The sequence below is a fragment of the Giraffa tippelskirchi genome, chromosome 4 (assembly GCF_054371585.1).
Source record: "Giraffa tippelskirchi isolate mGirTip1 chromosome 4, T2T-mGirTip1v1.2.pri, whole genome shotgun sequence".
In the NCBI taxonomy this organism is placed as follows: Eukaryota; Metazoa; Chordata; class Mammalia; order Artiodactyla; family Giraffidae; genus Giraffa; species Giraffa tippelskirchi.
This window is the reverse complement of record NC_137278.1, coordinates 157,442,555-157,467,171: the sequence shown is the minus strand read 5'-3', so window position 1 is coordinate 157,467,171 and position 24,617 is coordinate 157,442,555. Positions and strand designations below refer to the sequence as shown.

The window sequence follows — 24,617 nt, the reverse complement described above, 5'->3', positions numbered from 1 at the left end:
AACAACAATCTCAGAGTTTGGAATAAAATTGGAATATGTACTTCCTAAAAACAAACTACAAGTGAATCATGATCATTATCCAAAATGAACATGAACATGAAAGAAGTACAGAGAAAGACATTTCATTCCAAAATCAACAGCCAGACAGAACATAGTCCAAATGTATTCTTTGGCAGTAAGTATACGGGATTCAAACAAATAGTCTCTAAGATTAATGTGTACTTTTTTTAAAATCAGTCCTTCCCCAGGTTGTTATAAAACTTGGTGGTTTCAGTTTTATTACATTTACTTAATTCTATTTTCAGTTAATATAGAATTAAATAAAAATAGTTTATTCCCCAGGATCTTCCTCAGAGCTTCTTTGACATCTTTGTTTCTCAGAGAGTAAATCAAAGGATTCAACATGGGAGTGAGTAGGGTGTAACACAAGGAGGCCACTTTACTCAGCTCAGGAAATCTGTCAGGGATGAAATACATAAAAATGATGGCACCATACAGTACACTCACGACTCCCAGGTGGGAGCTACAAGTGGAGAAGACTTTCTTTCGCCCCTCAGTGGAGCGTATTCTTAGAACTGTGGATACAATATATATATAAGACACGATAATGACAATTATGGTAGGCAAAATGATAATGCTGCATAAGAAAAAGGATACTGTATTAGGAATGTAGAGATCAGAACAAGAAATCCTCTGAAGTGGACGGTAATCACAGTAAAAGTGGTCAATGGCCTGAGAAGCACAAAAAGATAAAGTAAATGTCATGCTGGTCTCAATAACTGAGCTGATGCAGCCACAAAAGTAGGAAGCAGCCACCAACTGAACACAGAGACGTGTTGACATCTGGACAGTGTAGAGGAGTGGGTTGCAGATGGCAATGAAGCGGTCATAAGCCATGACTGCCAGGAGAAACCCCTCAGTCACAATGAAGAGGGCAAAGAGAAAGAGCTGGGTCACAGAGCCTGCATAGGAGATGGACTTGCTCTCAGACCAGAAGTTGATCATAGCCTTGGGTGCAATAACAGATGAATAGAAGAGATCGATGAAGGAGAGGTTGCCTAGGAAGAAATACATTGGTGTGTTCAGCTGGGGATCAGTCATAATAATGACCATCATGCCAACATTCCCTAGAAGGATCATGGCATAGATAAGCAGAAAAAGCAGGAAGAGGAGAATGTGGAGCTCTGGGCGGACTCTGAAGCCTACGAGAATAAAGTCAGTCACTTCTGAGTGGTTGCTGGTTCCCCTGTCGCCCATGGCAGAAATCTACTGAGAGGAACAAAGCAAAATAAATGAAGTTGTGGCTTTGATTCTAGTGCTATCACTACTCTCTACATGTAGAATTAAATTATTTACAGTTTAATGAGATATTGCATACAAATAAATTTTAATGTCAGGAAGATGCGAGAATTTTAAGTACATGTCATTAGGCTTCTTAAACTGTTATTCTATTAAACAATGAAAGATGTTCTTTGGTTATTTTATTAAATCATATGTGGCAAGGATTTCTGCAAGAAATTAGCATATTTTACTGCCTAAAATTACTCACATTGTAAATTTCTACTTTTAGTATATTTATAGGCAAGAGATTTTCTTCATTTAAAATAGCAGTATTGCATATTATCTAAAATAGGAGCAATTAATCTAATTTTTAAGATAGTATTCATAGCCATTATGATAGCTACGTCAGTGTTTTGACTCATTACATGACAGTAGTAAATATATAAAAAATATTTTTACCTTATTTTAGCTCAATATATGTAGTTTTCCTTATTGTAGCCATCTTTGAAAACAGAATAAAAATAGTTATTGGTATGTTAAAATTAATAGCATACAAAAATGACACTTAGAAGATAAAGTTCTCCAAAGCTATTTTGAAACATTATTTTTTCTCAGGTCAAAGCCATTATTACAAATACATGCATTTTTATTGCAATATTATACATACTTCTTTTTCATTAATAGTCACTTAACTAAAAAATCGTAATCATTTAGCCCTCTTTTTGAAGTAGAGAGAAGGTAGCAAATATTCCATTCCTTACACTGCAATGAATAACTTTCTTCCAAGGCTCCATCAATTTAAGAGATCTCACTATTTAAACAATGCAAGTAAACTTCACTGATTTACAGACGTGAAGATTCCTTTCCTAAATTCTGCTATACTGTATGTGTCTTAAGATAAAGATAAGTGGGTAATTACAGTTATTTAAAGCCCACAGCAACTTGTATTGTCCAGAGTCCATTATCATGAACTAGAGTATCAGCAGTGATGTTTACGACATCCTTAGTTATTTATAAGCCTGTGAAATCTTCCTCAGGATATTTCAACACTGAGGCTTTACTCATCCTCTGTGATGGATTCCACTGGGAGAGGAGTAGCAGTAAAGAACCTGCCTGCCAATGCAGGACTATGAGGACTTAAGTAACCTTAGGTACAAACAAATGGTCTAATAATAGTTAAAAGCAAGGGACTTTCCTTTCTCTTGTTGTATATATCCTTTGGGAAAGCTATCTGGACTTTATTTTCTTCACTGACAAAGAAAAACTTTCTGGTATTATCACATAGATATTCATAGACAAAGAAAAGAGATTTAAAAGTTTGTACTATATGAAACAAGTTTTAGATAAATAAATATTTTAAATTATGTAGTAAATTATTCTTGATATTTTAAAAAGAGAAAAATTCACTTGAAATTATGATTGCCTGTATTTCTTCATATAACTATATTTCATGATACGACAAATGCCCTCCAAACCACAAATTCAAAGTCAGATAATGGTTGCTAATTCTGTTCTCCTATATTTAAATACCAAACAGAAAATATACTGGAAGAAATGAGCATTCAATTAAATTATCTTTATATCTTTAGTAAAAATATTTATGAGATTAGGATCTCTATTTAAAAATACCTTTAAAACTACAATGTGATTAAAAGACTACATTAAAATCACAGACATACTACTCTATTTACTCAGTCAAATTTGATAATAATGTCATTTTCTTAAATATTTTAAGTCAATTTTCATATTTTTTTTAAAATGTTTTTAAATTAAACAGTATGTTTAGAATTTAATGTGGGACTAGATACTCTCTTTACAAGTGAATATTAGCAAAAGTTTAATCAGTTTAGGCTTCCCTGATGGCTCAGTCGGTAAAGAATCCACCTGTAATGCAGGAGACCTGGGTTCGATCCCTGGGTTGGGAAGATCCCCTGGAGGAGGGCATGGCAACCCATTCCAGTATTCTTACCTGGAGAATTCCCATGGACAGAGGAGCCTAGTGGGCTACAGTCCATGGGTTGCAAAGAGTCAGACATGACTGAGCGACTAAGCACAATCAGTTTAGGAAGAGAAGGTACTTTAGGAATTTTAAACAGGAAAAAATTAACTAAGGTTAGTTAAGGCCTATTGGTCATCTAGAAGAAGCCAGTTATCATTCTAATCCCATGAAATGCAATGCCAAAGAATGCTCAAACTACTGCACAATTTCACTCATCTCACACGCTAGTAAAGTAATGCTCAAATTCTCCAAGCCAGGCTTCAACAGTACGTGAACCATGAACTTCCAGATGTTCAAGCTGGTTTTAGAAAAGGCAGGGGAACCAGAGGTCAAATTGGCAACAACCATTAGATCATCAAAAAAGCAAGAGAGTTCCAGAAAAATATCTACTTCTGCTATATTGACTATGCCAAAGCCTTTGATTGTGTGGATCACAACAAACTGGAAAATTCTTAAAGAGATGGGAATACCAGACCACCTGACCTGCCTCTTGAGAAACTTGTATGCAGGTCAGGAAGCAACAGTTAGAACTGGACATGTAACAAAAGACTGGTTCCAAATAGGAAAAGGAGTACATCAAGGCTGTATATTGTCACTCTGCTTATTTAACTTATATGCATCATGAGAAACGCTGGGCTGGATTAAGCACAAGCTGGAATCAAGATTGCCAGGAGAAATATCAATAACCTCAGATATGCAGATGACACCACCTTTATGGCAGAAAGTGAAAAGGAAGTAAAGAGCCTCTTGGTGAAAGTGAAAGAAGAGAGTGAAAAAGTTGGTTTAAAGCTCAACATTCAGAAAACTAAGATCATGGCATTCCATCCCATCACTTCATGGCAAATAGATGGGGAAACAATGGAAACAGTGACAGACTTTATATTTTGGGGTTCCAAAATCACTGCAGATGGTGACTGCAGCCATGAAATTAAAACACACTTACTCCTTGGAAGGAAAGTTATGACCAACCTAGACAGCATATTAAAAAGCAGAGACATTACTTTGCCAACAAAGGTCCGTCTAATCGAGGCTATGGTTTTCCAGTAGTCATGTATGGATGTGAGACTTGGACTATAAAGAAAGCTGAGTGCCAAAGAATCGATGCTTTTGAACTGTGGTGTTGGAGAAGTCTCTTCAGAGTCCCTTGGACTGCAAAGAGATCCAACCAGTCTATCCTAAAGGAGATCAGTCCTGAGTATTCATTGGAAGGACGATGCTGAAGCTGAAACTCCAATACTTTGGCCACTTGACGCAAAGAACTGACTCATTGGAAAAACCCTGATGCTGGGAAAGATTGAAGGAGGGAGGAGAAGGGGACGACAGAGGATGAGATGGTTGGATGGCATCACCGACTCAATGGACATGAGTTTGAGTAAACTCTGGGAGTTGGTGATGGACAGGGAGACCTGGCGTGCTGCAGTCCATGGGGTCACAAAGAGTCGGTCATGACTGAGCGACTGAACTGAAGTGAGCTGATTAGTCATCTGTATGTTTTGTGGGAAAATGGCTATTTAGGTCCTCTGTCTGTTTTTTAATCAAGTTGTTTTCTTACTTTTTTGTTTTGTGTTTGAAGTTGAATGGCATGACTTTTTTGTGATACTCTTTACAAATATTTTCTCTTTTTCAGTAGGCTGGCCTTTCATTATATTGATAGTTTACTTCATTCTGCAAAAGATTTTTGTCTCTTGATGTAGTCTCATTTATTTATTTTTACTTTTGTTACCCTTGCCAGAGGAGACAGATCAAAAATATATTGTGTAGACTGAGGTGAAAGAACAAACTGTCTATGGCTTCTTCCAGGAATTTTACGGTTTCAGATCCTATTTTAAGTTTTAAGTCCAATTCAGTTTATTTTTGTATACTGTATGAGGAAGTAAATCAATCTGATTCTTTTGCATGTAGCTATGCAGGTTTCTCAACACCATGTATCGAAGAATCTGCTTTTTCCCCATTGTGTATTCTTGCCTCCTTTATTGTAGATTAATTGGCATATAAACCTGGATTTACTACTGGGCTTTTTATTCTGTTCCATTGATCTATGTGTCTATTTTTGTGCCAGTACTATACTGTTTTGATTACTTAGCTCTGTAGTATAGTTTGAAATAAAGGATCACAACATTTCCAACTTTGTCCTTCTTTCGTAAGCTAATTTTGGCAATTTGGGAACTTTTATTAATCTGCTTCCATACAAATTTTAGAACAACTTGTTGTATCCTGTTTAAATATTCATTTAAATATTTATTTATTAGCATTTAAACAGGGATTGCACTGGATCTGTAGGTTTTCTTGTGTAGTATGGTCATTTTAACATATCAATTCTTCCAACCTGTGAGTATGGTGTATCTTTCTGCTTGGTTGTGTTGTTTTCAATTTCTTTTATCAATGTCTTACATTTTTCCAAGTTCAGATCTTTTATCTCCTTAGTTAGATTTAAGCCTAGATGCTTTCTTATTTTTGATGCAATTATAAATTGGATTTTAAAAGAATTCTTTATTGTTCATGGTTAGTGTATAGAAACACTATAGAATTCTATATATTAAGCTTTTTATCTGGTAATTTTACTGAATTTGTTCATTAAGTCTAATAGTTTTTTTGCTGACATCTTTAGGATTTTCTGTGTAGAGTATCATATTATTTGCAAACATTAACAGTTTATTTCTTTCTTTCCAACTTGTATTACTTTTCTTTTCCTTGTCTGATCATCTTGCCCATACCTAATTTAGAAGAAGTACCTTCAACTTTTCACTGTTAAGCATAAGGGTGGTTGGGGGTTTGTTATATATGGCCTTTATTTTGTTGAGATATGATGACTCTAGATCTTCATTATTGATCATTTCAGGGACAATGGATGTTGAATCATGTCAAAAGATTTTTCTGTATCTAGTCAGATGATCATATAACTTTTATTTTCAATTAGTGATGAGGTGATCACATTGACTGAATTGTTGACTGACTCATCCTTGAATGCTGTGGATAAATCCCACTTGAAGATGGTATATGATACTTTTAATCTATTGTTGAAATTTTTTTGTTAATATCTTGTTGAAGATTTTTGCATCTATATTTAACAGTGATGTTGGCCTTTACTTTTCCTCTGTTATGGTGTCATGCCTGGTTTTGTCATCAGGGTGATGATTTTGGCCTCATTCAACAAGTTTGAAAGTTGTTCCTTCCTCTTCAATTTTTGGAATAGTTTGATAAGGATAGGTGTTAACACTCCTTGAAATGTTGAGTAGTATTCACCTGTGAAAGTATCTGGTCTGGAATTCTGCTTGTTGGGAGCTTGTTATTACTGATTAAATTTAATTACTGGCAATCAGTCTGTTCATTTTTTTTCTTTTTTCTTGATATAGTCTTAGGAGATTATACATTTCTAGGAATTTGTTCTTCTAAGTTGTCCATTTTATTGGCATATGTTTGTTCTTAGTAATGCTTTATTATTCTTTTGGGGACTTCCCTGATGGCTCAGCAGTAAAGAATCTGCCTGCAATGTAGGAGACACAGGAAATGTGAGTTCAATCCCTGGGTCAGGAGGATCTCTTGAAGGAGGGCATGACAACCCTCTCCGGTATTGCTGCCTGGAGAATCCCACAGACAGAGTAGCCTGGTGGACTACAATCCAAACGGTCACAAAGAGTCAGATATGACTGAGCAGTGAGCACCTAATTCTTTGTATTTCTGTGGTTTGCCTGTAATTTTTTGTCTTTTGTTTTGGATTTTATATATTTGAGTTCTCTTTTTTTCTGATGAGTCTGACCAAAAGTTTATCAATTTTGTTTATCTTTTCAAAGAACTGATCTTTGTTTCATTGGTCTGTCTATTGTTTGTTAGTCTCAATTTTATTTATCTCTGTTCTAATTCTTTCTTTCTTACTACTCACTTTACTTACTTTGTAGTAGTCTTTATTTCTTCTTTTTTTTCTTTTAAAGTTCTTTTAGGTATAAGATTAGATAGTTTCTTTGAGATTTTTCTTCCTTTGTACCATTACAAACTTCCTTCTTGGGACTTCTTTACCTGCTTCCCATAGCTTGAATCATTGTTTCTCACTTTTGTTTGTCTCCCGTTACTTTTGATTTTCTCTTGATTTCTGTACTGACTCATTGGTTATTTAGTAGCATATTGCAGATTTTCTTATAGTTGATTTCTGCTTGCATGCATGCTGATTCACTTCAGTCTTGTCTGACTCTTTATGATCCTATGTACCATCGCCTGCCAAGTCCCTCTGTCTATGGGATTTTTCCCAGAAAGAATACTGGAGTGAGTTGCCATGCCCTCCTCCAAGGGATCTTCTCAACCCAGGGATTGAACCTGACTCTTCTGCATCTCCTTCACTGCAGGCAGATTCGTTACCACTGAGCCACGAGGGAAGCCCATAGTTGATTTCGAGTCTCATACTACTGTAGTCAGAAAAGATGCTTAATATTATTCCACTCTTCTTAAATATTCTGAGACTTGTTTTGTGGCCTACTATTTGAACTGTCCTGAAGAATGCTCTGTGTACACTTGAAAAGAGTGTGAATTTATATATAACTTACATATGTTATATATGTATATATAACTTATATATAAATTCACATCTGCACACACACAGATATATATATCTATCAGTTCAGTTCAGTTGCTCAGTCATGTCCGACTCTTTGCGACCCCATGAACTGCAGTACCCCTGGCTTCCCTGTTCATCACCAACTCGCAGAGCTTGCTCAAACTCATGTCCATCAAGTCAGTGATGCCATCTAACCATCTCATCCTCTGTCATTCCCTTCTCCTCCTACCTTCAATCTTTCCCAGCATCAGGGTCTTTACGAATGAGTCAGTTCTTCGCATCGGGTGGCCAAAGTATTGAAGTTTCAGCTTTAGCATCAGCCCTTCCAATGAATATTCAGGACTGATTTCCTTAAGGATTGACTGGTTTGACCTCTTTGCAGTCCAAGGGACTCTCAAAAACCACGGCTTTGGCTAGATGGACCTTGGTTGGCAAAGTAATGTCTGCTTTTTAATATGCTGTCTAGGTTGGTCATAGCTTTTCTTCCAAGGAGCAAGCATGTTTTAATTTCATGGATGCAGACATCATCTGCAGTGATTTTGGAGCCTCCCCAAATAAAGTCTGTCACTATTTCCATTGTTTCCCCATATATTTGCCATGAAGTGATAGGACTGGATGCCATGATCTTCGTTTTTTGAATGTTGAGTTTCAAGACAGCTTTTTCACTCTCTTCTTTCACTTTCATCAAGAGGCTCTTTAGTTTATCTATATACATATACATTTATATACAATATGTATGGGCTTCCCTGGTGGTTCAGTGTAAAGAATTGCCTGAAATGCAAGGGAACATGGTTTTGATCCTGGGTCAGAAGATGCCCTGGAGAAGGAAATGGCAACCCTCTCTAGTATTCTTGCATCGAATTTCCACAGACAGAGGAGTCTGGTAGGCTACAAGTCCAAGGGGTCACAAGAGTTGGATACAAATTAGTGACTAAACCACCACCACCAAATATCTATATCTATGCGTGCTGAGTCACTTCAGTCATGTCTAACTCTTTGCAACCCTATGGATTCTGCTGAGTTTTCCAGATTTGCTGGCATATTGAGTGCAGCACTTTCACAGCATCATCTTTTAGGATTTGAAATAGCTCAACTGGAATTCCATCACCTCCACTAGCTTTGTTCGTAGTGATGCTTTCTAAGGCCCCCTTGACCTCACATTCCAGGATGTCTGGCTCTAGGTGAGTGATCACACCATTGTGATTATCTGGGTCATGAAGATCTTTTTTGTACAGTTCTTCTGTGTATTCTTGCCACCTCTTCTTAATATCTTCTGCTTCTGTTAGGTCCATACAATTTCTGTCCTTTATCAAGCCCATCTTTGCAGGAAATGTTCCCTTGGTATCTCTAATTTTCTTGAAAAGATCTCTAGTCTTTCCCATTCTGTTGTTTTCCTCTATTTCTTTGCATTGATTGCTGAGGAAGGCTTTCTTATCTCTCCTTGCTATTCTTTGGAACTCTGCATTCAGATGGGAATATCTTTCCTTTTCTCCTTTGCTTTTTGCTTCTCTTCTTTTCCCAGCTGTTTGTAAGGCCTCCTCAGACAGCCATTTTGCTCTTTTGCATTTCTTTTCCATGGGGATGGTCTTGATCCCTGTGTCCTGTACAGTGTCACGAACCTCTGTCCATAGTTCATCAGGCACTCTGTCTATCAGATCTAGCCCCTTAAATCTATTTGTCACATCCACTGTATAATCATAAGGGATTTGATTTAGGTCACATCATGAGAAACGTGTTGGTGATGGACAGGGAGGCCTGGCATGCCGTGGTCCATGGGGTCGTGAAGAGTCGGACATGACTAAACTACTGAACTGAACTGAACTGATCCAGGAAAAACTGCTTGGATAAAGGAAAACTGATAGAATGCATTATGCAATAATTGCAGTATATGAAATGCCAGACAAAGTTTTTATAGTAAAGAGAAATATTATCAGAAGAAACTTAAACATTCGAAGAACATTTTGAAATGCACAGAACATAAATGTGGAGTCTTAAAAAATTATGTAAGATTTCTTCTTTCCCAAAATGTTTGTTGAGGAATTTTTGTATATTCTAGAGTGGTGATTATACAACTATAGTCTGTGTCTTGAATCCTCACAGGCATTCAGTTTTCTATTGTCCCCGGCTGCTTTCACATTATAAAGGCAGTAGTGAGGATGTGGGAAGTGAATGTATTTCTTTCTTTTTCAGTATGCTTCTTGTATTGTTTCTCTTTTTTGGTTCCTGCACCTAGTGCGGAAACCTTGCTGTGGTTCTCAGTCATGAAGAGACTTTCAGAATTCTGAGATCCTTTTACATCACCTTTTCTAGTGCCTTGAAATCATAGGTAAAGCTATGCCATTCTGATCTTCCTAATAGCTATGTAACTTTAAAGTTTCCCCAGGAAGAAAACATAATTAAAAAAGATACATTCTCCCCAGTATTCACTATAGCACTATTTACAATAGCCAGGATGGAGAAGAAATCTAAATGTTCATCAAGAGAGGAATAGAGAAAGAAGATGTGGTATATATACATATATATATACAGTGGAATATTACTCAGCCATAAAAATGAAGAAACAATGTCACTCGTAGTAACAGATGACTGTCATACTTAGTGCAGTAATTCAGAGAATAGCAAATATATAGTATCACTTATATGCAGAATCGAAAAAATGGTACAACAGAGATATATAGTCATGGATGTAGAAAACAAACTTATGGTTATCAAGAGAGGAAAGGGGGTAATGGATAAATTGGGACACTGGGATTGACACATACTCACTTCTATATATGAAATAGATAACTAATAGGATTCTACTGTATAACACTGGGAACTCTACTCAATACTCTGTAATGCCCCACATGTGAAAGGTATTTAAAGATGAGTGGATATATGTATATATAATTGATTCACTCTGTTGTAAGCAGAAACTAACACAAAATTTTACATCAACTATACTCCAATTAATATTTTAAAAATATCTTCCCTTCTTTACCAACATTACTCCCATTAAATTTTTCTCTGTACTAATCTTAATACAAGCATGTAGTATTCGCAGTAAAGAAATGAGTTTCCAAAACTAAAGGTTGTAATCCATTATAATGAAAAATCATGAATGTCCCTGTGTATTAAATCATGAAAATGAAAGGAGAATCAAGTGTTTCTCATCTAAATGTGCTTTTTAAAAATTTTGTTCTCTAAGAAATTTAGATCATACAGCCTCTAGACAGAGCTTCTAACTTTCTAACGGTCTTGTGAGTTTTCTAATTAATAATTTCTTCTCTCATTTTTCTTTTTGCATTATGATACAAAATATAGTAATGGTGAGAGAGACCTTAGTCCCTGATGAATACCTTGCAGAGGGTGTGTCCACCATTTTGGCTTCCCTCCTCATGAGAGAATTTCTCTCAGGACCCATTCCAGGTATATTTATTGGTTTAATCAATGAAAACTCAGTAAACAAAGCAAAAAAGAGAAAAAAAGATAAGTTATAAATTGTGTTAGTACTTGTTCACCTTAGCAATTTGAGACATGATCTTAACAGTAAGAAAATGAAATTCACCATGCAGAAAAACTTTCTGTTAAAGGTTTGGTTCTTTTCTTACTGTTGTTTCTTCATAAATGTATAATACAGTACCTATGGTAGAGGGTTTACTAAGATGAGAAGTGGTATCCATTCTTAATAATATATTTTATATTTAAGTTGTTTATTCTCAATTCTCTTCTCTTTTTGATAACTTTCTCTACATCATTCTTTTTAATTTTTCTGTTGAAACCAAAACCTTTATATAAAATATGAATTTTAAGAAAATTATACATTTTGTAGTTGACAACCCTGCCAGAATGCATTTTGACCATTGCTTTGTGTTCTATCAAAATTTTGTCAGTCAACATTTCTGTTAACAATTAATTTTTTTAAAAAGTAGATATTGCAACTGATCCAAATTGATTTTAATGTACTTTGATAGTGCCAACTATCTTAAAATTATGTCAGAATTAAAACCATAGCAATTCCAATAACAAAAATTATAAGAAACATTATGAGACATTTTATGTTTTTAGATCATATATAATTGTATTTATTTACTATAATTATATATATATAAAATTATACATTTCTATTCTCATAAGATTATAAAAGATATTTCTATAGTATATAAGTTTTAAATTTACTGTTTGTCAGTTTTCTTTTACATTTTATGACTATTGAATAAAAACCCATTATGCTGATAAATCTCATGACTCTAAACCAGTTAAATCTGCTTTTGTCCCAATTTCCCCATTTACAAAATTAGAATAAAAACTACTTCCTTTCTTTATCTCTCACTGTATTTTAGTCTGAGGATGTTTTATAGTCATATAGCATAAATCTAAATAAATACAGTACAAGCTTGTTTAAATACATAGTTTTTCTTTTGAAGCTATTATTAAATTGTCCTATATGCCTATCCCTCATATGGACATATCATTGTATTTCTAATTAAATTTGCCTGTTTCTGAAAAGACAGGAAAATCTCTGTCAAGATCTTAGAATTCTCCACTTGCATTCTAACCTGCAAAATCCAAAGCAAGCAGAAGAGAGAAGAAAAGTAGGAAGGAACAAAGGGAAGCATGAAAGTCTGAATTCATTGTGTTTAGGAAATATAAGCAAGAATCACTCTGTTCTTAGAAAACTGTGCCGCTAAGAGTGTATGTCACCATAGGGACAAAAAATGAAAGAAACAAGGATATGATGTAAATGTGTAAAAGAATCATGCTGTTGTGAGGATATGGAGTCTTTCTCCTTATATGAGAAAGACAGATATAATATTTACATATTATTTTTCAATAATAAGATGAGATTTTGAATTGAACAGATTTTACTTTAGGTAAAAAAGTGGATTACAATGTCTGTGAGAAACATCATCCATGGAAGCAACTTTCAACAGCAGTAAACTGATATTAAATCCAGGGTAGGGGAAGGCTTTTATTTCCAGATATTTTCTTAGAATCTCCACTTTACCAAAACATACTTGGACAGACAATCTGCACTATTTACAAACAAGCATACATGAAAAAGGCTAATCAGATAGAACTCTTCACTAGTATGACATTTTAAGAATGGCAATCTCTTTCTATTCATTGGTGCTTTGTAAAATATTGGGACAACAGAGTATGAAATGAATTTTTTCCATGCTGGTTCCTACTTATTTTTACTGTAACAAGTACTCTCATCATTCACTTCATTCATGTAACCATCTCTTCAGTCTTATCCATTCCTCAGTTATGAAGAGTGAGTTTAATAGGAACTTCTCAGAGGTGACTGAATTTGTTCTGCTGGGATTCGGAATCCCCCCCAAAGCTACAGATTCTCCTGTTTCTAGCATTTCTGCTGGTCTATGTGGTCACTCTGGTGGGAAATATCAGCATGATAGTTGTCATTAAGATGAACTCCAGACTTTACATGCCTATGTATTTCTTTCTTAGAAACTTGTCCTATTTAGATCTCTGTTACTCCACAGTCATTGCTCCCAAAACTTTAGCTAACTTCTTGTCTAATGAAAAGAAAATTTCTTATAAAGGCTGTGCGGTCCAATTTTTCTTCTTTGCTCTGTTTGTCACCACTGAGGGCTTTCTTCTGGCTGTCATGGCATTTGATCAGATTCTCAGCCATTTGCTCCCCGCTCCTATATCCTGTACACATGTCCCAAAAACTCTGTGTTCAATTGGTAACTGGCTCCTATATCTGTGGCTGCATTAATGCTGTAGTCCAAACAAGTTTCACCTTCAATTTGCGTCTCTGTGGATAAAACAGATTGGACCACTTTTTCTGTGATGTCCCAGCCCTGATCAAGATCTCCTGTGTGGACACCTTTGTGAACGAGGTTGTACTGTTTATTCTCTCTGCTCTCATTATCAACACCACCACAACTGTCATTCTGGTTCCCTATGCATATGTCCTCTCTACTGTCCTAAAGATCCCTTCAACCCACGGCAGGAGTAGGACTTTCTCCACCTGTGGCTCCCATATAGCAGTGGTGAGCTTATTCTATGGGACTGTGTTCTTCATGTATGTCCAATCTGGAGCCATCTCCTCACCAGAGAAGAACAAGGTTGTAGCTGTGCTCTACACGCTTATAATACCAATGTACAAAACCCTCTAATACACAGTCTGAAAACAGAGATGTGAAAGATGCTGTGAAAAGAATATTACACAGTAAATGATTCTCTGCTGATATTTGTAATGTTATTATAATACATAATGGGCAAACTGTTTTCTAAATGTCATTGTTTTCTTGTTTTTGTAAAATTACTATGTCAAAGATATTTGCATATATGAAAATAAATATTTTGCTGCTTTATAAAATATTTTTAATAATTTAGGTATATAGGTCATTATTTTATTTGCTTAGGATATATGAAAACATGTATGTTCTCAACTTGTGATAATAATATCTGCATTTCAATATTACCTTGATTAGGAAGTAAATATTAAGAGCTTCTGTTACTCATTAAAATAATATTATATCTAAATGAATAACATTGTATCTGTGTGAATAATATTATACCATAGGTCACACGGATATTTTGTTGATGTTTAGCTGCTAAGCCATGTCTGACTCTCTGTGACTCCATGGACTGTAGCACGCCATGTTCCTCTGTCCTCCACTATCTCCTGGAACTTGCTCAAATTCATGTCCATTGAATCGGTGATGCCATCTAACCATCTCATCCTCTGGCGCCCTGTTCTTTTGCCTTCAATCTTTCCAAGCTTCAGGGTCTTTTCCAAACAGTCAGCTCTTCGCATCAAGTGGCCAAAGTATTGGAGCTTCAACTTCAGCATCAGTCCTTCCAATGAATATTCAGGATTAATTTCCTTTAGGATTGACTGATTCAATCTTCTTGCAGTCTAAGGGACTCTCAAGTCTTCTCCAGCACCACAATTTCAAAAGGATCAATTCTTCAGAACTCAGCCTTCTTTATGGTTTACCCTCACATTCATACATGATTACTGGAAAAAGCATAGCTTTGACTATATGGACCTTTATCAGCAAAGTGATGTCTCTGTTTTTTTAATATCCTGGCTAGGTTTGCCATAGTTTTCCTTCCAAGGAGCAAGTGTCTTTTAATTTCAAGGCTAGTCACTGTTTGCAGTGATTTTGGACCCCAAGAAAATAAAATCTGTCAGTGATTCTACCTTATCCGCTTCTACTTGCCATGAAGTGATGGGAGCAGAGGCCATCATCTTAGTTTTTTGAAGGCTGAGTTTCTTTTTCACCTTCATCACGAGATGTAATAATTATTACTTAAATTAGGAAAAAACCCCTTTGTTTAATTCTACAAAGCAATTAAACTGATATTTGTCTGAGCAAGGATAACAGCCTCATTGAGTAAGTGGCAAAATGGAATATTAATGTTTGGTTACATAAAACACTTATGATAAAAGGTATATGCTTTTCCAAGATCCAGGTTTTATTCTGAGGTATATCATCCATAAAGTTATTGTAAAACAGAAGCCTATCATATAGTATTTGAGAAACAATTCTTTATATGGAAAATGTGTTAATAATATTCTAATATTTTTCATTTCCCCATTTTCATCTTAGTATAAAATGATATATTTATAATAATAAAGGCTGATACATAAAGAACAGATACTATATGCCATAATTATTTTTAATAACGATTTTCAGTTGAGGAAATTGAGACTAAGCAGTTTGGTGTAGCCAAAACACTACACCAGTATGGCTCCAGGACTTAATTACCCAAATATATCTTCCAAAGCATGTGGCATAGTTTAAAAATATAATCTCACAGCCTAGAAACAATCAGTTTCTGAATGGAAGTATGGCTATGGAGCCAGTCTGGGACCTCTAACAAATCTGACCATTCTTCTTTTATTATGTGTATAAATAATATTCTGTATTTCTATTTAAACACTTTAAACAATTTATTTTTGGTGTAGGTCAGGATATTTTAATAAAATTTTATTTATGGGCTTTCTCTTTTAAATTATTACATATACTTATGCACTGAAAATCAATAGTTTCTAATGCTAATTTTAATATATTAATTTAAAATATTGGTTATTATAAAATACTTTTTCTATGTAAGGTACACTGAGGTCTTGACTCAATTTTTCTATCAACTCGCCAATATTTCTCTTAAAAAAAGAGAGGAAGTAAAAGTTTTTGCCATACTTTTATTTTGTTTCTTTAAATATATGTGAATACTAAATAAGAATCTAGGAATCAAATCAAGCTAAATGATAGACGGGAGAGAACCACTTGTTTTATTTAAAATTTTATACACTTGTTTGTCATTGTTCTGACAATTACCCATGTCAGGTCAGACCAGAAGGTTACTTCTTTCATTTTCCTTTGTCTCACACATCAAAGTGAAAGTGAAAGTCACTCAGTCCTGTCTGACTCTTTGCGACGCCATGGACTGTACAGTCCATGGAATTTTCCAGCCAGAATACTGGAGTGGGTAGCTTTTTCCTTTTCCAGGGGATCTTCCCAACCCAAGGATCAAACCCAGGTCTCCTGCATTGCAGGTAGATTCTTTACCAGCTGAGCCACAAGGAAGCCCACACATCGTCTTGCACGTGGGTTGTACTCAATTCCATAGTGACACGGTTTTTTCTCTTTCCCTAAAAAAATACTAACAATTGAATTTAGGCAAAAGGGGAATTACTTCCAGAACTCATGGCTTCCCCAAATTCTTTAGTTCAATTTGACATTCAGTTCCAACCAATTAAAATAATGATACTAATGATAATTTGGTACTGTTACTTTGGGCAAATAAGTCAGATAATTCATGATAGGATGCAAAGCCAGGCAGGATCAAGAAATTACTGGTCTTCTGGTAAAATATTAGTCAACAGGGCCCCAAATTATATCAAAGTTTCTAATAAATAATCATTTATTTTAGTTTATGAGATTTATTATTGTGATCATGTAGTACCTTGTGTGTGTGCTCAGTCATGTCTGACTCTTTGCAATTCCATGGACTGTAACCTGCCAGGCTTCTCTGTCCATGGAGTTTTCCAGGCAAGAATACTGGAGTGGGTTGCCATCTCCTACTCTAGGGGCATCTTCTTGACCCAGGAATAGAACCTGTGTCTCTTGCATCTCCTGCATTGGCAGGCAGATTCTTTACTTCTGTGCCACCTGGGAAGCCCTTGATCATGTAGTACATTTTATACATATTAGATGTATTTCAAGTTCTTTGTTTTCTTCCATTGATTTGTTTGTCTCTTCATGCTAGTATCACATGCTAATTGCACAATAGGATTTAATGCCTGATAGGGATACATCTTTTTCAAAAATTTCTCGGCTAATATTACTCATTATTTCAGTGAACTTCATTGTTTTGCATTAAAAATAATTCTTATTTGCATTTTAGCAGAATTGCATTTAGTAAATCATTGATTTGTTTACAATCCTCATTTGTAAGAACCGGGTAAGAGTATTGTTTCTAGTATCAGATAGCTTAGCTGTAAGGCTGTGCATCATGGAACACAGATTTTGAAAACTTTTTGAATGATTTTAAGATTCAATGAACACTATTATTTTCCCTACTTAGATGTTACGGATTATATAAAATATTATAAATTAAGCTTTGGGCACAAGAAAGTTTTTCAATTAATACTAGCTTCAACTATTATTATTATTACCATTATCAGTATCAAAATTTCTTTTCCCCTAAAAGTAGTACCTAATTACTATATAGTCAATGGTATCACCCAGGAAAGGATGTGCAGAACTGATCAGGATTCTTGGAGGGTTCTGTCTCCAGAAGCAAGCACTTGACGCAGTTTGCTGCCATCTGGTGGTTGTTAATTCTCAACTCCGAGTAAATCTAAGGCGCAGGTACTGTGATTCAATGGAATTTCCAGATTAACGGTTAATAAATTCAAGTATTTCTTAGTTACTTGGCTTCCACCCCCATTATATGGTCCTGAAGAGGGGAGGTTGGCTGAAAATAAATAGCAATGTGCAAAGGCCCCAACACCACCCTGTCTCCTGAGATGAAGTTTGTTTCTGGCATTGTCAGTCCTGTTTTTCTTGCCCTCCTTGTGTTCTTTCCCTCATCAAAAGTAAGGCCTGTAAGATAGCATTCTCTGTTTCAAAAAAGGGGTGAATATAAAATGTAAAATATTAATCAATTATGTTATATCTGAATTTGTCTTGAGATGTCCTTTTATGCTTTTACTGGATTTCATTTCGAATTGTTGTGAATATATTCATCATCAAGACAAAGCATCATTTGGTTTCTTCATACTAATCATGGCACAGTATAAACTCAAGCTATCTTAATAGCATTAAAAGATGGGGATTTTTTCCTGCTTTTTGTTCTGAAGAGGAGATACTAAAACAATGAAGTTGTTCCTACTTTCAAGATTTGCAAGAACTGATAGGAGTTGCCATCTGACAAAGAATTTTTATTATGAAAAGAATTATGACTTATGATTCAGTCATCTTCAGTTCAGTTCAGTCACTCAGTCATGTCCGACTCTTTGCGACCCCATGAACAGCAGTACACCAGGCCTCCCTGTCCATCACCAACTCCCGGAGTTTACTCAAACTCATGTCCATCGAGTCGGTGATGCCATCCAACCATCTCATCCTCTGTCGTCCCCTTCTCCTCCCGCCTTCAATCTTTCCTAGCATCAGGGTCTTTTCAAATAAGTCGATTCTTTGCATCAGGTGGCCAAAGTATTGGAGTTTCAGCTTCAGCATCAGTCCTTCCAATGAATATTCAGGACTGATCTCCTTTAGGATGGACTGGTTGGATCTCCTTGCAGTCCAAGGGACTCTCAAGAGTCTTCTCCAACACCACAGTTCAAAAGCATCAATTCTTTGGCGCTCAGCTTTCTTTATAGTCCAAGTCTCACATCCATACATGACCACTGAAAAAACCATAGCCTTGACTAGATGGACCTTTGTTGGCAAAGTAATGTCTCTGTTTTTTAATATGCTGTCTAGGGTTGGTCATAACTTTTCTTCTAAGGAGCAAGTGTCTTTTAATTTCATGGCTGCAGTCAGCATCTGCAGCGATTTAGTTACCAAAAGGGGTGATGATCAAAATATCTCAGCTTGTTCTGTGATTATGATATGAATTATGTATATACATATAAAGCAACTTAAAAGTTGCTGTTTTACATTGATGGCATTCTAAATAAATTTTTACTCACCCCATGTTTTATATATTTGATATATATTTTATACCATTTGGTATATATTTTATACCATTTTATTTTGTGTATACCTCAACTAATTATTGCCGTAATTGTTCATTTTACTAATTTTGTCTTTTAATCTTCAAAGTAGCTTTTTAAGTGGTTTAACCATTACTTTTACTATGTATTTGCTTTTACCAGCGAGATTTTTACTTTCAAACATCTCCTTTACAACATAGCAGTTTTTCTTTTTGACTTAAAAGTTTCCCTTTTTTATTCTTTTTTATATCTTTTTCTATTATGGTTTATTACAGGATATTGAATATAGATCTGTGTGCTCTAAGTAGGACCTTGTTGGTTATCTATTCTATACATAATAGTTTCCATCTGCTAATCCCAAACTCCTCATTTATGCCTCCTTTCCCCTCCCTCCACTATGGAAACCAACAAGTCTGTTCTCTTAAGTCTGTGATTCTGTTTCTGTTACATAGATAAGTTCATTTGTGTCATATTTTAGATTCCACACATAAGTGATATCATATGGCATTTGTCTTTCTCTTTCCGAAACTTACTTTATTTAGTATCAAAATCTCTAGTTCCAATGCCATGTTACTGCAAATGGCATTATTTCAATTTTTATGCTCCGTAATAGTCCATTGTATATATGTACCACAATCAATATCTTTATCCATTCATCTGTTGATGTTCATTTAGGTTGTTTCCATGTCTTGCTATTGTAAATAGTGCTGCTATGACATAGTGGTGCATGTATCTTTTTGAAAAAGAGATTTCTGTGGCTATTATGCTCAAGAGTGGAATTGCTGGATTATATGGTTGCTCTGGTTTTAGTTTTTTGAGTAATCTCCATACTGTTTTCCACAGAGGATGCACAAATTTACATTTCCAACAACAGTGTAGGAGGGTTCTCTTGTCTCTACACCTTTTCCAGCATTTATTTGTAGGCGTCTTAATTATGGTCATTCTGACTGCTGTGAAGTGGCCCCTCATTGCAGTTTTGATCTACGTTTCTCTAATAATTAGCAGTGATGAACATCTTTTCATGTGCATATTGGCCATCTGTGTCTTCTTTGGAGAAATTTCTGTTTAAGCCATCAGCACATTCTTTTGAGTTGTTCTTGTTGTTATTGTTATTAAGTTGTATGAGCTGTTTGTATATGTTAGAAATTAAGCTCAAAGAGTCACTTTAACACTTCTTATAGGTCCAGTTTAGTGGTGATGAATCCCTTTAACTTCTGCTGGTCTGGAAAACTCTTAATTTCTCTTTCAATTCTGAAGGATAATCTTTCCAGGTTAAAATATTCTTGTTTGGAATTTTTTTTTTCTTTTAGCACTATGAATGTATCATGCCACTCCCCTCTGTTCTGCAAAGTTTCTGCTGAAAAAAGTCAATTGATAATCTCATGGGTACCCCGGTATGTATAAAGTTGCTTTTTTCTTGCTCCTTTTAAGATTCTCTCTTTGTGGACTTCCCTGGTGGTCCAGCAGTCAAGAATCTGCCTTGCAGTGCAGGGGATGTGGGTTCAATATCTGGTCTGGGAACTAAGATTCCACATGCTGCAAGCCAACTAAGCCTGGATGCTGCAACTAGTGAGTCTGCTCTCTCTGAAGACTGTGCACCAGAACTAGAGAGCCCCTGTGCCATGCAAGGAAGATCCTACATGCCACAGCAAATAAATAAACTTTTTTTTTTTTTAAAAAAGAAGATTCTTTATCTTTAGTTTTTTGACATTTAAACTATAAAGTGTTTGGCGTGGTTCTCTTTTCATTTAACTAACTTGAAACTCTGTGCTTCCTGCACCTGGATGTCTGTTTCCTTCTTCAGATTATGGACGTTTTCAGCCATTACTTCTTCATATCGTTTTATTCCCCTTTCTCTCATTTTTTTCCTTATGGAAACATGTGTTTTACTCTGTTTAATGTTCTTACATGTTCTTCACTTTTTAATATACATTTTTTTAATGAATTTTGTTTGTTTTTTACTGCTCCTTTGGATGCTATTTTTCTGCCCTTGCATTCCAGGTGATGAGATAAAATTTATATTTGAAGGCAGGACAAGAAAAATTAGACATAAAATTCTCTCTGTGTGTCTATTTGGCCTCCTCCCTCCCTAATATGCAGTGTGCATCTGCAATACACATTAACCTATACACTGTAGCCCACCAGGCTCCTCTGTCCATTGGATTCTCCAGGCAAGAATACTAGAGTGGCTTGCCATGCTCTCCTCCAGGGAATCTTCCTGACCTAGCGATTGAACCCATGTCTCTTATGTCTCCTGCACTGGCAGGTAAGTTCTTTACCACTAGTTCCACATGGGAAGCCCCTACACATTAACCAGAGGTCCTCAAAGATGGGAACGTCTGCTTGTCCAAAAAGATCATCTTCCTTTCTCCCGATGCTAGCACTGTAACTGTCTCTCAGATTATAAACCTCAAATAAAATTTCCTTTTTTCTTCTTATTAATTGAAGTTTCATCCACAGGTCACTGATCCAATCTTCTGCACTTCTAGTGTGCAGGTGAATCCCTCCAGTGTGTTTTTCAGCTAAGGAACAGTAAGTTGCCTACATACTAACGAAGCTCTGTTCCTAGAGTGCATTAGTAAGTTCAATTTGTTTGTAAGTCCAACAAAGTTAGCCTAGGTATTCAACTAACACAGTCAGTTACATAGTACTGTACTCTAACAGGTTTATAATACTTTTCAACAAATAACGTATAAAAAACATAAATAAAAATAAAGAAAACATTTTAAATTTTATAGGGCAGTTTCTTAAAAGTATGAAAAGCACAGTAGTATAGAGCAACAGCTGGCCTACAGGGGCTGGTACTGAGTGAACAGGCAAGAAGATACTTCTTGAGGAGCAGGTTTCTGGGTAAGGTCAGTAGCCTATGGTCTTCTGAGTATTGAACGTCTGTCTTTGGGGAGACTGGAGCAGCAGTAATACTCCTGGCCTGGCATGCTAAGGGTAGAGTGTTTACCGTGTGAATGAGAGCTGGGTAGAGCTCATCAGACGTATTAGCTACTCCAGCCTTGAATAGAGCTTCTTCAGCGTGGAGCTGGAGGGGATAAGTAATGGTTGCAGCAATTACAATCAAGGGGACATGGTAACCTTTGATTGGGATCCAGGGGCAGAGGGATTTCTATGTTCATGCCTGCACTTGCCTGACTGCACTTTCGCCTCTGTTGGGATGAGAGAGGGCAGGCAGGGAGTGGGTCCTGGCTCAAATGTCACAGATTCTCTCTTCCTCAGATTTAGTAGATTTTGTTGGGTAATATTTTTTTTGTTTCTTCTTTATTTCCAGATGTTTCTTTGGTTGTCTTTTCAAAATTTAAACATGTATTTATTATAAGATCTAAGCATCTCAATCCTCAACATTTACCAAAGAGAAAGGAAAACAATCTAGGCAAATACATATGAACACATACCAGCTTTATTCACAATATCTAAAAACTGCACACATATCAACTGCTCATTTAAGAGTTCATAAACAAAATTTGCACATTGGAAAATGTAATACTACTCAGCAATAAAAAGAATGAGTTACTTATATATGACAAAATGAATACATCTCAAAATAATTTTATTCAGTGAAAGAAGCCTGAGAGAAAAGACCAAATACTGTATGATTCCATTATACATCATTCAGATCATTGGTTATCTGCAGGTGGGTTTGGAGGGAAGCATGGACTGAAAGGAGGCATAATCAACCTTTTGGAAATGAAGGTAGTATTCAGTATCTTAATGTGGTGGTGTTTTTATAGATGCCAAAACTCACAGAATGGTGCACTTTGAATGTTTATTTCATACCAATTATTCCTCAATAAAGCATTTGAAAAAAAAAATGAGTAGATCTTTTTTTAGATTCAAAGATTTCTATTTTAGAACAAAGATTCAGAAACATTTTTTTTTTGAATGAAGGTTTCATTTTTACCTGAAAAATAGAAAGCTACACAAGGAAATGGAAAGTTTACTCTTTACTTATTTATAATATGATATGCATTTATTATTTGAATAATAAATAATACTTATTATTACTAATTTATTTAGATATTCCTTATATAAAATCTGAATATTAAAAGTAGGGTAAAACTTTTAAACATAATTATTGTTAGTGTAGTAGCATCTGGTGAAGATTTGATACCATGAACACTATCGTTTAAATAAAGAAAATCTTACTAGTTATGACACTATAATCAGCTATAGTTATAAATGTAATATTAAAAGATGAGTAAAGAATTAATAATGTTTTAGAAAAGTGTGCTCTTTAAGAAGTTACTTAAGCATATTTTACTGAAGTATAGACTCTTTGGGCACAAAGTACAGAATCTTTCATGCAACATTGAGTCCTAAATGGAACAAGCCTTCAATGAAAGAGGCTCCTAACTCTTTTTAATTCCAGCTCACCTAAATCCCAGGCACAGGGTCTTTGCCCATTAGACATTAGCAATCTTTTATTAAACTGAGAAGCAAGAGTTACTGCAAAGTCAAGACAGTTGACTATGGAGCACATAGGTAAAACCAGGATTTGAATGCTCAGTCTGACCTGATCTTATTTTCTTAACTCTTAATGATTAACAATATTACTCCTATTTCCTCCTCATATTATGAGGTAGCATTTCCCCAATGAAAGATGCTCAAACATTATAAGTCATTATTCACTTCTACCCAGTTCTCATTTTATCAACCATCAGTTAACATGTAGCTTAATTTTTCATGGCTTTAAAGATATTCCCTCTCTTCACTGTCTCCTATAAGACTGCCATTGTTCTAGCCACCAGAGCCTCTTTCTTGGACAATCATACACTTTCACTGATTATCTTCTTCCATGAATATTTATAGAAATTACCAGCGTGATTTTTTATAAAATGCCAATTTGAAAACAATATATCCTTTTAAAAATATCCCCAGTGCTTCCCTGCTTCCTATAGAATAAAGGTCAACTTCTTTGTTTTATGTGTGCACAATTTCCATGAATTGCGTTTTAAGTCTTACCTCTCACTCCCTTTCTTGTGCATTAAAAATCAGGTGTCAAACTTTAGGAAGCTTAACATATAGTTATTTAATTTCCTTTGCACAGAAACTTCTCTGCTTCATCTTGCTTACATCCACTTATGTTTTAATATGTACTTTTGAAGTTTTCCCTGATCATTTAGGTCACTCATCTGTAGAAGCTGCTCTCTTTTGATATTTTCTACATATTCCTTTATTCACTGGGTTGCCCATATGACATGTTACCTCTCTATTCAGCTATTTCCCCCTCAGTTTGTGAGCTCAAGTACAGAAATTATTTATACCTAGGAATTCTTATAGGGCAACGAGTACATCAAAATTCAATAAATATTAATTTGATGAATGAATACTAAAGTATATCTAACAAAACATAAATTATTTTTATTACAGTGTTCTTTTGAAAAGGGATAATATTCAAAAGTAATTTATCAGTTTAGTGGATCTTCAAATGAGGGGGAGAGGGGGAGAAATAATAATGATTCAAGCCAGAGAAGCCATGAAATAAATATGTCACTCACGTAGCCTCTGAACAATTAAGAGTTACATACAAGTCACCCTTCAGACTCTGTGCACTTCAGAGCATCTAATTCTCTCACTAAAATTCACGAAGATTT

General features: G+C 35.4%; 1 protein-coding gene and 2 pseudogenes across 1 annotated transcript in view; 1 reads left to right on the top strand and 2 right to left on the bottom strand.

The window, feature by feature from the left end:
• The window catches only part of TESPA1 (thymocyte expressed, positive selection associated 1), a 276,752-nt gene that overhangs the window by 243,491 nt on the left and 8,644 nt on the right, over positions 1–24,617 (bottom strand). The window lies entirely within an intron of this gene.
• LOC145546171 (olfactory receptor 9K2-like) lies at positions 306–1,304 on the bottom strand (annotated as a pseudogene).
• LOC145545688 (olfactory receptor 9S13-like) lies at positions 13,077–14,015 on the top strand (annotated as a pseudogene).